The 13,365-nt window shown below is 37.1% G+C and overlaps 1 long non-coding RNA gene across 1 annotated transcript; it reads left to right on the top strand.

Moving 5' to 3' along the window:
• Positions 1-1,421: 1,421 nt before the first annotated feature.
• LOC132345236 (uncharacterized) lies at positions 1,422-13,000 on the top strand. The gene is made up of 3 exons (XR_009494441.1): positions 1,422-1,520; positions 5,180-5,324; positions 12,060-13,000. It is a non-coding gene; the product is annotated as an uncharacterized lncRNA (long non-coding RNA).
• The last annotated feature ends 365 nt before the right edge of the window (positions 13,001-13,365 follow it).

Here is a 13,365-nt window from a genome sequence, read left to right on the forward strand (position 1 = left end):
GCCTCTCTGTATCTTCTCTTCATTTTAAAAATCAATTTGTCATATGTCATGAAAAAATATGTCTAGAATTTTAATTGATTTCTTTGAAATTATATATAAATCTGAAGGAAATTGATATTTTTGCATTATTGAGTCTTCCAATCTATGAAAATCCCTCCAACTCTTTTTGTATTCTATAGTATCTCTCAATAATATTTTGTAGTTTTATGTATAAACTAGTTTTCTGTATTTTCTTTCTTTTACTCTCCTTACTTTAATCTTTTTATTTTTTTAATATAAATTTATTTATTTTAATTGAAGGTTAATTACTTTACAATATTGTATTGGTTTTGCCATACATCGACATGAATCCACCACAGGTATACATGTGTTCCCCATCCTGAACCCCCCATCCCTCCACCCTCCCCATACCATCCCTCTGGGTCATCCCAGTGCACCAGCCCCAAGCATCCAGCATCATACATCTAACCTGGACTGGTGATTCGTTTCATATATGATATTATACATGTTTCAGTGCCATTCTCCCGTATTATCCCACCTTCACCCTCTCCCACAGAGTCCAAAAGACTGTTCTCCACATCTGTGTCTCTTTTGCTGTCTCACGTACAGGGTTATCATTACCATCTTTCTAAATTCCATATATATGCATTAGTATACTATCTTGGTGTTTTTCTTTCTGGCTTACTTCACTCTGTATAATAGGCTCCAGTTTCATCCACCTCATTAGAACGGATTCTTTTTAATGGCTGAGTAATACTCCATTGTGTACATGTACTACAGCTTTCTTATCCAAAATCTTATTATATTCTACTAACTTATTTCTCTCCAACTACACTTCTCTTTAGTTTGTCTAGTCTGCTGTTAATTCTACCTACTGAATTATTTTGATATTTATTGTGTTCTTTAACTCTTGGTTTTCCATGGTTTCCATAGTAATTCTTCATAGATCCTGGTTATGTGCCAAAATTAACCATATTACCACCCCCCCAATTTTATTAAATATTTTAATTATAACTATCTCAAAGTCAAAGTCTGATATCTCTAAGATCAGAATCTCCAGTAGACTTTTAAAAGTCTTGACTGTAATAATTCATGTGTCAAATGCAGTGTAATCTATTGCTGTATCAAATTATTTGTGATAGCATGCTGAAAATTATATATGAAAAGTTATAGATACAAATTGGATCTTTTGAAGATCTTATGTTTCTTCATTGAGGATTTCCTCTGGCCTGTAGCAGGAGTTAGATTTGGAAAAATCACTGAAGCCTATCATAGATTAAATTGTCTTTCTGTCACTGTGAAGACTGTATCTGATTCTCCATTAATTTTTGGTGTAGCCATTTAAGAATCCAACTGAAAAATTGAGAATTTCACCAGGTTCCCTCCTCATTGATAGTCTCTAGTTTTTCTTTTCTTTCCAGGCTTTTGAAACTGCTCAACCTACTCAGTGGCTCATCCATCACTGATGAAAATGTGCTAAATGACAGACTGTCCCTCTGCACTTCTCATCAGGATCTTAGGTATAAATTGGGTGTGCTATTCGCTCTCTCATTTTTTCAAAAAGGTGTTTTAAATGTGTATTATCCATCTTTTCCTGTTGTTACTGGTGAGAGGACTGGTCTGATGCAAACTAGTTCATTATAGCCAGAATTAAAAGTGGTGCTTTTACCTCTTCATTTCAGATTTCAAGGAGTATTTATGTGAGACAGTCTCCATGACTAATCAATGGTTCCTAGACACTCATAGCAATAATATGTAACATATCTCCTTACAAGAAGATGTACATCAAAATGTCCAAATCTGTGTTGTCAATATATCATGCTTTCAGTCATACCCTAGGCATCCCTTCTATGTGATCATATAAATCTCTAGCCACTTTTCCCCTCACATACTGAATTTTATTGTGTTTAAGATAACATCAATTTTAAAGAATAAAATTTTATATATCATAATTTTCTGAAAAGATACTATGAGTTATAATTATCACATCAAAGATATAAAAATGCCTCCTGATTTAAAAAATGCCAATATGTTAATAATATGAAACTGTAGGAAATATAAAACTACATTTAGTTTCATAAAATAGGAAAAAGGTTTTTTTTAAATTAAACTTGGGATATCAAAATATTGGAAAACAAAGAAATAAAAAATTGCCTGTCATAAAAATCTGATATATAGTGTAGGTTTTATTAATTCAGTCATATTTTTTGCAATCAATGATGAACTAAAAAGCATTATTAGCTAATGAAATTTTTTTAAAAAATTAATGATAATTAATGTAAAATCTTTGTGTTTTAAAATATATACACAAACATACATTATGGAATAGGGTCCAGGATTTTGTAAACACTACATACTGAAAGTTTTTGTGAAGGATATGAGAAATGCTGATTACATGTTATGGATCAATTTTGAATCCTTTTAGAGATTCTTTAAAATCATGATCCTTTAATATGTATCAAGTTGTGGCTAGTCAAACATTATTATATCCCCCAGTGAAGGAAAATTTGTCTGAATGAGTGAGGATACTATAAGCATATATATGTGTGTATCATTTTAGTTTCTAATTTTCATTAATTCAACACATGTGTAGTACCAGTGCACCAACCAGTATAATGAATGCTGAAATAGCTGAAATAACAATTCTCACTTTACTACCTGGTGCTGGTGGTAGTTTTTGCTCCCAAGTATTTAACACATGGAACAATCATAGAGTTAATATCTATTCTAGAAAATCATATAATAAAGAGTACTATAGCAAAAAAGAAAAACAAACAAAAAAACCAAGATGGTAAAGGTATAATTCCCATAGAAGATACTCTAGTTCTCCACTGGGAGGTAACATTCTCTGGGCAAGCAAGCTAGGTTTCCAGAGTTCTAATCTCTTGCAGGCAAAGAGATATGAGAAAGCATTGCCTATTTAGTATGAAATTGTCCGATCTGGCTAAAAGATTAGAATGTCTGAGAGTGAGAACTAGAAGTTAGCATTAGAGGAATTATCACAAGCCAGCTTACGTTTTATGACCTTGTCATAAAACAAGGGATTGAGAATTTATCACACAGACTTAGTGAGTCTATTAAAGAAGAGTAGCAAGGGGTGACCATAGATATGATGGGATATGGCAGGCGTTTTCCAAGATGTGCTAATAATAGAATTTGGCCTATGTGGCAGCAGTCTTCTATTCAAGGAAGAATATACTGAAACTGTGACCTCCTTATCATCTTTGGCTTTGTTATAAGAGCTAGCGTGAATTAAGGGCTTCATAAGTGCCAGGTATAGTTCAAAGTGTTTTACGTGTATAAACTCATCTGTTTGGCATAACAATCCAGTGGAGCAGCCCCCATTCTTTCTTATCCCACTTAACAGATAGGACAGGCTGCAGGAAATTATATAAGTTGTCCATATTCACATAATTTGAAAATGTTGAATCTGGCATTCAGTAGACATTAAAACTCCAAAGCTTGAATTCACAGCCTGTCCCTTAACTACACACTTGCTACTCCATGGAAGTACATTAGCTTATCACTTCTGACACATTCACTGACATCTTTTGAAAGTTGTGGGAAATATAAAATTTCAGGCCCTGCCTAGACCTGCATTTTAAAAACATCTGCAGACTATGTACATGAACATGAAAGTTTGAGAAACTTGGCACCTTGCTTCTGCACCCCAAGCTCTTTTTGAAGATCATTCTGGGATAATAGGCCCAAAATGCCATTTATTCCTATGGACTCTGTTTCAGTTTTTCAGTCATAGCCAGAGATTACAACTAAGTAATAAATATCAAGGAATCTGGATGAAAATTGGAAAACTCACTTTGGATACTTGTCTGTACAGTAAAAATGGCTGTCATATCTGCCTTATCTGCTTAAGTAGGAGCACCAGATTTGGAGGTAAAACGCGCTCAAAGATACATCGTGAAAAAAAATATAGCACTATTGTACTTCCCAAAGGATATGTTAAGTATCACTGGATTTCAGACAGATCTTTTTAGGTGGTTCATGGACATGATGTTACATAACAATGATGAGGAACATAGCTCCATTTTCAACTCTCTCTCAATCCTCTGATCAACTCAGACCAAGAACTGTTGACACTCTATTTATCATAACATCTTTCTACCACTGCCCCCTTTTAAAAAGATAGAAAACTAGCTTTGGGGCATGCAAGAATAATAAAGTGGAATTTTTATAACTGTTTTGGTTTTGTTGCATTTTTATTTATAATCATTTTATATTTATAGTTTTAAAGAATGATGGGTTTGAAACTGCCTTTAAAATAAAAGTTAAGTAAAAATCTACTTTAAACAAAGAAATTAAGACACTAATAACATAAGTGATACATGGATATAACAAACGCTGTGACGGATGTGTGTCAATCCTGAAGATTACAGATGTTCAGGAAAAACAGTGTTAAAATATTTAGAAAAAAAATCTAAGCATGTAAATCCATGACAGAGTTTATTATCAAAGAGTTTTAAGCAAGTCTAAAAATCATGTCAGTTCACAATGGCTTTTACTTCCCTTTGTCTGGAGCGTGGTGTTAGCTGAATGTCCTGCCAGGAGGGCGAAGGGTCTGGGTCACCCTGTGACTCACCATTCTTCCTTCCAACCGAGACGACACCTGAGTGGAAGAAGGAGCGTGACGCGGTCGGTCGAGATAGGAACACACATTTCCTTTTGACAGGAGCACAGATTTTGTTCCCTCTCTGGGAGAATCCCTAAAGACAGTAGCTAGTGGCTACTCAGCTCACCTCCATCACATTCCTGACCTTGTCTTCGTTGGAGGAGGACCAAGAAATTGGGGATGAGACAGAGAGAGATACACTATATGAAAGATCCTTATGAGAAAAGTGCTATACAAATATTGCTGAGGCATAATATTATTTTAAGGAGAAAATTATCTTCCCCATATGTAGGTACCAAATGGAATAAGGGGCTATTTGGACTCTACTCTACAATCTTTTTTTTACATCCAAAACTTATTTAAATAACAACTAACTCCTTCTCAGAGCCACTAAGATCTATAAATCACTATATTTTTTAATGCTAAGTAAAATAAAATTACCTCTAAGTGCTTCAAATCCCAGCAGTGTTTTTAATGAACCAAGCTTGTTTTTAATCAATACTTAAGCTGCAGGGGTTTTATTTATTTATTTTTTTATGTCATTGCTTTTAGATTTCTGTGCTTACAAAGAGAAAATAGCAGATGTCGTGCTTGGAGAAGGGAAGTGACTTTGTTCAGCTAAGTATGACAGATAAACGTGGAAAAAAAATGCCGTTTCCCAATCTTAAAAGAAATCACCATCACGAGGCATCCTCAGGTAAGCACCAGAAAAGGTAGCTTTTGAGCCTGGAGCTTTAGGATGTTTGCAGGAATCTTTTCAGGTTAATATGAGTCAAGTATAATGCATTCCAGAACATTAAACCTGTCTTTAATTGTTAATCTCTTTTATTTGTAGACCATTCTATTTTGTACAAACTCCCTTTACCTCACATTATATCCTTTAAATCTCACAACAGTTCTGACAGGTAGACAGAGTGAGGTTTTATTATACTCATCTCGCAGATGGAAAATTGGAAATTCTAAGATATTAAACAATTAGCCTAAGGTCATGCAAACTGGTAAACGGCAAAGCACAATGGGTACATAATTCATGTACAGTGTCAAGAGAGAGGATTGTTCTTACTTCATAGCCAAAATGTTCCCAGTGAGTATATTGAAGAGAAGGGGTTCAGTTTCAAATCTAAAAGTAATCAGATGCAAATTAAATTCTTTAAATCCCACATAATCTCTATTAATTTAGTCAAGTAATATTTACTGTGTGCTGACTGCATGCTAGATGTAGTTACGATGCTGAGAATAGGGTAAAATCCAGGACAGTAGCAGTCCCTGAGTTTGAGAAATTTACAGTTCCCTGGTGGCCCAGACAGTAAAAAATCTGACTGCAAAGCAGGAGACCTGGGTTCGGTCTCTGGGTTGGGAAGATCCCCTGAAGGAGGGAATGGCAACCCACGCCAGTATCCTTGCCTGGAGAATTAAATGGGCAGAGGAGCTAGGAGGGCTATGGTCCAGAGGATCGCAAAGAGTTGGACATGACTGAGCAACTTCCACACACATACACACAGTCTAACAAACTATGGTGAAATGGGTTTTTTTTTTTCACCACTTATATCCAGTTTTCCTGTTAATTAATTTGACATTGTACATTCAAATTTAAAATAAATAAGATTTGACACAACAATTCTACTTTTAAGAATTTATTGTGTGGCCAAGGTGTTGGTATAGGAGGAGCCTGAGCTCAATTCCTCCCATAAGCACACCATAATTACAATTATTTACAGAATAGCTGTATGATAATGACCTAAGGACTAGCAGAAAAGATTTTCCGTAACTAGAAATATAAAGAAGGAACTACAATTAGATAGGTAGGAAGGGCAGGGATGTAATATAGTCAAGACCTACACTTTTAAGTAGGCAACCCACAAATAGGAGGATAGTCATAATTGTTGACGAGACCTCTGAGTGACACTTAGAGTTATTTTATTTTTTTGTGAAGGATTATATATATTCACGGATCTATTAGCCTATGTCCTGCATAGAGAGTCTCAGAATTCCAACAGTCGCCTTTATTTCATCTCATTTCTGCTCCTTTCTGTCCAAGCTGGCAGCAGTTCTGCTTAAATGACTGATTGGATCCATGGGTTGCATGTCTAATCTCTCCAGAAAAAACTTGTACAGTCAGACTTTGGCCCTGTCTCAGATCATACTATCTGAACAGGCTGAAATTTTTCCAAATTACAAAGTTCCTTTTTGCTTAACAGTTCCTTTTAAAATTTATCTGTTGCTCTCACATTTGCTATAAGCAGCAATGAGAAACCAGGTTACATCTTCAACATTTTGCTAGGAAATCTCCTCAACTAATTATCCGAGCTTATTGTCTAAAGTTCCACTTTCTACTCAACAGCAGAAAATAATTCGGCCAAGATTTTTGACACTTTACAAAAGAATATATATTTTGAAGTATAGCCAAGATGGATTCAATGTATAATTCAATGGATAAATTCCTGGAAATGCACAGTCTCCCATGACTGCATCAGAAAGAAATACATAATATGAACACACCAATTTTAGAAAGTTTGCTCAAACTCATGTCCATTGAATCAGAGATGCTATCCAGCCATCTCATCCTCTGTCATCCCCTTCTCCTGGCTTCAGTCTTTCCCAGCATCAGGGTCTTTTCCAAAGGATCGGCTTTTCACAAGCGGCCAAAGTACTGGAGCTTCAGCTTCAACATCAGTAATTCCAATGAATATTCAGGGATGATTTCCTTTAGGATCGACTGGTTTAACCTCCTTGCAGTCCAAGGGACTCTCAAGAGTCTTCTCCAGCACCACAGTTCAAAAGCATCAGTTCTTCGGTGCTCAGCCTTCTCTATGGTCCTTCTCTCACGTACGTACTTGACTATTGGAAAAACCATAGCTTTGACTATATGGAGCTTTGTCAGCAAAGTAATGTCTCTGCTTTTTAAACTCTGTCTAGGTTTGTCAGTGACTCAGCCGTATCAGACTCTCTGCAATCCATGGACTGTAGCCTCCCAGGCTCCTCTGTCCATGGAATGCTCCAGGCAAGAATACTGGAGTGGGGTGCCATTTACTTCTCCAGGGTATCTTCCTGATCTTCCAGGCCTGGGTTTCCTGCACTGCAGGTGAATTTTTTACTTTCTGAGCCACAAGAGAAATCATAGCTTTCCTGGTTTGTCATAACTTTCCTTCCAAAGAGCAAATGTATCTTAATGTCATGGCTGAAGTCATTGTCTACAATGATTTTGGAACCCAAGAAAATAAAGTTTGTCACTGTTTCCAGTTTTCCCCCTTCTATTTGCCATGCAGTGATGGGAGTGGACCACCTAACCATTTTTTTGAATGTTGAGTTTTAAGTCAGCTTTTTCACTCTCCTCTTTCACCCGCATCAAGAGGCTCTTCAGTTCCTCTTCATTTTCTGCCATTAGAGTGGTATCATCTGCGTATCTGAGGTTGTTGATATTTCTCCCAGCAATCTTTTTTTTATTTTATTTTATTTTATTTTTAAACTTTACATAATTGTATTAGTTTTGCCAAATATCAAAATGAATCCACCGCAGGTATACATGTGTTCCCCATCCTGAACCCTCCTTCCTCCTCCCTCCCCATACCATCCCTCTGGGTCGTCCCAGTGCACTAGCCCCAAGCATCCAGTATCGTGCATCGAACCTGGACTGACTCCCAGCAATCTTGATTTCAGCTTGTGATTCATCCAGCCCAGCATTTTGCATGATGTACTCTGAGTATAAGTTAAATAAGCAGGGTGACAATATACAGCCTTGTCATACCCCTTTTCCCAATTTTGAACCAGTCTGTTGTTCCAACGTCCGGTTCTAACTGTTGCTTCTTGACCTGCATACAGGGTCTCAGGAGACAGGCAAGGTGGTCTCTTTAAAACTTTCTACAGCTTTTTGTGATCTACACAGTCAAATGTTTAGTGTAGTCAATGAATCAGAAGTAGATGCTTTTCTGAAATTCGCTTGCTTTCTCTAAGATACAATGAATGCTGGCAGTTAGTGCTGGGAAAACTGGATAGCTAAATGCAAAAGAATCAAACTGGACTAGTTTCTTATGCCATATGCAAAAATAAACTCAAACTGAATTAAGGACTTAAATGTAAGACCTGAAACCACAGAAAAGTGAAAGTGTAAGTGTCCAACTCTTTGCGACCCACGGACTGGAGCCCACCAGGCTCCTCTGTCCATGGGATTCTCCAGGCAAGAATACTGGAGTGGGTCGCCATTTCCTTCTCCAGGGGATCTTCCCGATCCAGGGATGGAACCTGGGTCTCCCGCATTGAAGGCAGATTCTTTACTGCTGAGCCACCAGGGAAGAACTCTTGAAGAAAATCTAGGCAATATGCTCTTTGACATTGCTCTCAGCAATATTTTTTGGCTCTGTCTCCTCAGGCAAGGGAAATAAAAGCAAAAATAAACAAATGGGACTACATCAAATTTAAAAAATTTTTTCATAGTGAAGGGAACTATCAACAAAACAAAAAGTTCTCCTGCTGAATGGGAGAAGATATTTGCAAATGAGGTATCTAATAAGAAATATTTAAAATATAAAGATAACATATAACTCGAAATCAGAGAAACAAAAACTTGGTAATTCCTTCAACTTCAAAATATTCTCTTCTTATGGTTAGTTTCTTGCTATCAAAATTTGCTAAAAGCAATAAAAAGTACAGCTTCTTTGTCAACCACTCTCAGAACCATGGAAAAACCTATGTGAAGAATGTTGATTGAGTGTTTAATTTATATTTCTTTTCAGGTAGAATTTTCCCATAGACAAGTGATTATTCCTCCTTAACTCCATCTAAGTTTCTTCCAGTTTCTAAAACCTGATCTTAACTTACACAATAAAAAAATGCCAGCTTTGCCTTATCTGAGATGAATGCAGAAAAAAAGATAATCTGTTTATTTAATACTTTGATTTATATGATTCAGATTTCCTGAATATTTTCTTCCCCCTTTGGGAGCCTTTGGGTTTGGAAAAGTAGTTCCAAACTTCTACTCAGTAGAGGCTTCTGTAAATTCTCGTGTATTGTGTTTAGATTGTGAAAGGTGAAGCCTGCATCATTCTTTATATAAATGAACAGATTCTCTTACTGACATGGTACAATACATCACCAGAGATTATCTACTGTATCTATGCCAGGGACTGGGAAAGGGGGGGCGGTGTAAATAAAATTAGAGAAGTGATAACTTCGGACTCCCAACCTCAGGACTTTGGACAGTGAACTGTTTACTCTCTGTGTTGAAAAGAGTCATGGTATATTGAAGGGAAATAAATGCGTGGTCTGAATTGCCAACTCCTCATCCAGGGAGTGGCACACATTTTGCAATTTTGACTTGGTCCAAAAGGTCTATGTTTTGTGGCTGACTTCTCCATTCATTATGGGTGCTTTAAACGGGAACCAGCAATCATTATTTGCTTTGATCAGAGCCATGTAATTATCGTATTAGAATGACATTTCTAACACTTTATTGGCTACTGGAGCTATGAGGAGGAAGACACTGAGGTCCAGCACAAGCTCACTGGCAGAATGCTAAACTCCACCAGTGGTATCTGCCATCTGCAAAAATAGCCCACATTTGCCCTCTGTTGAAGTTGCCAGTTGGCACTCTACATTCTGGAAAGTTATACCAACCAGGCTTCTCTGGCTGGTGTATAAGAGGAATCCTTAAGAATGAAGATACTAGTGAGAATTTTTATTTTAGGAAGAAAACAAGAGGCAATTTGCTGTGGTAAGAGAAGACTCTAACCTAGGTACTTTTAATCTGTGTGACTTGCACAAGTTATTATAATTCTCTGTATTATTATTTCTTCACTGGTAAATGGGATTGTGCTTGTCTTTCCTCAAAAGGTTGTTACAAAGGCATTTTCCAAGGTTTTACTCTGAATCAAGTACTTTGCTATACATTGTATCTAGTTGAAAGTGAATAAACTAAGTCCTAATAGATAAATTCTAGTGGATAATCTAGTTCTAATGGATTAAAAGTTTAGTGATATAGTGGGTTTTACTGACATAGCAAGGGTGGCAGATGGCCTTTTACCATTAGGCCAGATGTGTTACTCCTTGAGACTTGTCAAAATATTACATTAATATCATCTCGGTAAACCTGGTGGCTTAGATGGTAAAGAATCTGCCTGCAGTGCAGGAGACCTGGGTTCAGTGCTTGGGTTGGGAGGATCCCCTGGAGGAGGAAATGGCAACCCACTCCAGTATTCTTGCCTGGAAAATCCCATGGACAGAGGAGCCTGGTGGGCTACAGGCCATGGGGTTGCAAACAGTCAGACAAAACTTGGTGACTAACACTTTGACTTTCACAATAATGAGCACACTGGTTCTAGATCTTGGTTACCAAGGATTCTTGAAGAAATGGTCAAATCTAGAACATGGTCAATAAACATACAAGTTGAGCCTGGAGCATCTTTAATTTCAGAAGCAGTACTACCACAGATGGAATGTATGATACAGGAGCCAGCTAAAGAGCTCCCAGTAGCCAGAGCTGGAGCAATTTGATCAGCCCGTTCTGGATTTTCATCCAAATCATTAATTAATATGTATGAGTTCATACTTATGTAAATAAATGAATAAATAAATAAATGGGGAATAGACAAATCTCTCACATAGGAAAATCTGAATAATCTATGTAGATATCTTGTCCTGAAGGAAGTGGATTATAACTCCCCATTCCCTAAGTGTGAGCTGTACACAGGGACTTCATCCCAAAGAGGCAGTGTGGAAAGAGGGGAAAAGAGCCATTCTACCATAGAGAAGCCTGACAAACAACACCTCAGTCAGGTGATCAAGACTAACGTCAACAGTGATGTATTGACAGTACACACCCTTGATGAATTCTGATGACAATGGTCTCTAAAAAATATTACCTCTCTGGTCTTTCTCCCCAAAACCCATAGCCAAGGTCAGATAAATCTCAATGAAGGCATGTGTTATGAAAAAATCTGGCAGTACTCTTCAAAATTACCCAGGCCATCAAAAATAAGGAAAGTCCGAGAAACTGTGACAATCAAGAAGAAGTTAAGGAGACATCTTAACTACATATAATGTGCGTCCTGGGTGAAACCCTGAAGCTACAAGAAGGCGTTTGGGAACAACTAAGGAAATCTGAAAAAAATGGAGAGTTTAGTTAATAAGAACCTATCATTATTTATTCATTAATTATAAGAAATGTATCATACTAATGTTCCTAATGGGGAAACTGAGGGTGAGGTATATGGAAATGCTTTGTACCATCTTTGCAATTTTTCTGTCATCCAAAACTATCCTAAAATTAAAATTTATTTTAAAATCATATTAATAGGAATGTATCTTCCCCATGGGGATATAACAGAGTTCTTCACAATAAAATGAGAAAAACCAATGAAAGCCAGGACTAAAGTCAATAATTCTCATCCCTAAAAGCTAGACCAGAATTCATTCACTGCTTTCTCTCTTTCTCTTACAGAACAAAGCAAGACTGAGAAATGAATGCCTGTTTCTGTCTTCACATATAATTTGCTGGGGGATTTTTGCAGAAGCTAAGGCCTATTGCTGGTGATTTGTTATGTAAGTGAATACTGAAACATCTCTGGTCAATATAATTTGGGTAACAAAAGATATACGTCTTTGGTCAGTAAGTGGTCAATAAGAGATGATAGAAATTATGTGCGAATATTTACCTAACACTTGAAATCAAAAATTTTAAGGCAATAGGAAGTAGGACCTGATTAATTTTCTATAGAAATGTATCATAACATCTAAGAAGAAAATGAGGGTTAGAGAGATCTTTTGAAAGTAAAGGGCAGAGACAGAATAAGCAACACACCCAAATGACAATCCAGGATAAAGGAGGGAGTGAGGCAGTGGGGTCTAGCTCAGGGTGTGGAGTAATATCCTACACCCCTCCTCTTGCTAAACCTCTACAGCTTAGGTAAATTGCTTATGTCTTTGAGTAAAAAAAAAAAAAAAGCATAAAACTTCATTGGAGTCCTGTATGTGTTCAGTCAGGTCGCAGTGACCCTTGAAGTGATAAACTTGCCCACCAAAAACTTACGTAATGTTTACGTAATGGACATCACAGGCTACTGGTTGCTCATGACTTGCCTCTGCTTAAGATGATGCAACTTAAGGTGTTGCAAGTTTGATTGCTCATCCTCCAAGGATGCTTAAGGACACTTTGTGGGTCAGAAAATAACTTCTCAGACAGTTTCCTCTCAGAAGAAAAAAAAAAACAAAAAATAAAACAAGAATATTTAAATGATACTTTGTCCTTTATTAATAGTTCAAGTAGGTCCTTGGTTATTTAAATGGCATCATGTACTTATCACCCTGATGGTAAAATTGAGCTGAATAGAAAGAAAGCAGGGCATACCCGCAATCCTTCTACATCCCCAAGGACACAGAAACCCTTGGAGGTGCAAGCAGTCACCCTCAGAATGGCATGGGGCTGAGTCAGCTCTCCTGCCCAGCAGTCAGGCAGCAGGACTTGGCTTGTACGTGGCAGCTGGGAAAGAAATATAGATGTTCAAGTTTTACATGATGTGTTGAGTTTGCTCTCTGACTCAGAAACTTGGGTGTCCCTTTTGTCCCTTTTTTGTTTGATTCTTTTAGTTTGCAAAGAAAAGGGATACATAAAGGAGGTTTATTATACAAACATGCAGGAGGAAATAGCAGCTAGAACTTGTGAAAGGCAGCAATTGCCTTTAAGGCAGGCCTTACAGAGACTGGTTTGACATTTGGAAGCTGGAAGATTGTTCAGAGGAACTCACTGA

This window comes from Bos taurus, chromosome 5 (genome assembly GCF_002263795.3).
Source record: "Bos taurus isolate L1 Dominette 01449 registration number 42190680 breed Hereford chromosome 5, ARS-UCD2.0, whole genome shotgun sequence".
Taxonomy (NCBI): Eukaryota; Metazoa; Chordata; class Mammalia; order Artiodactyla; family Bovidae; genus Bos; species Bos taurus.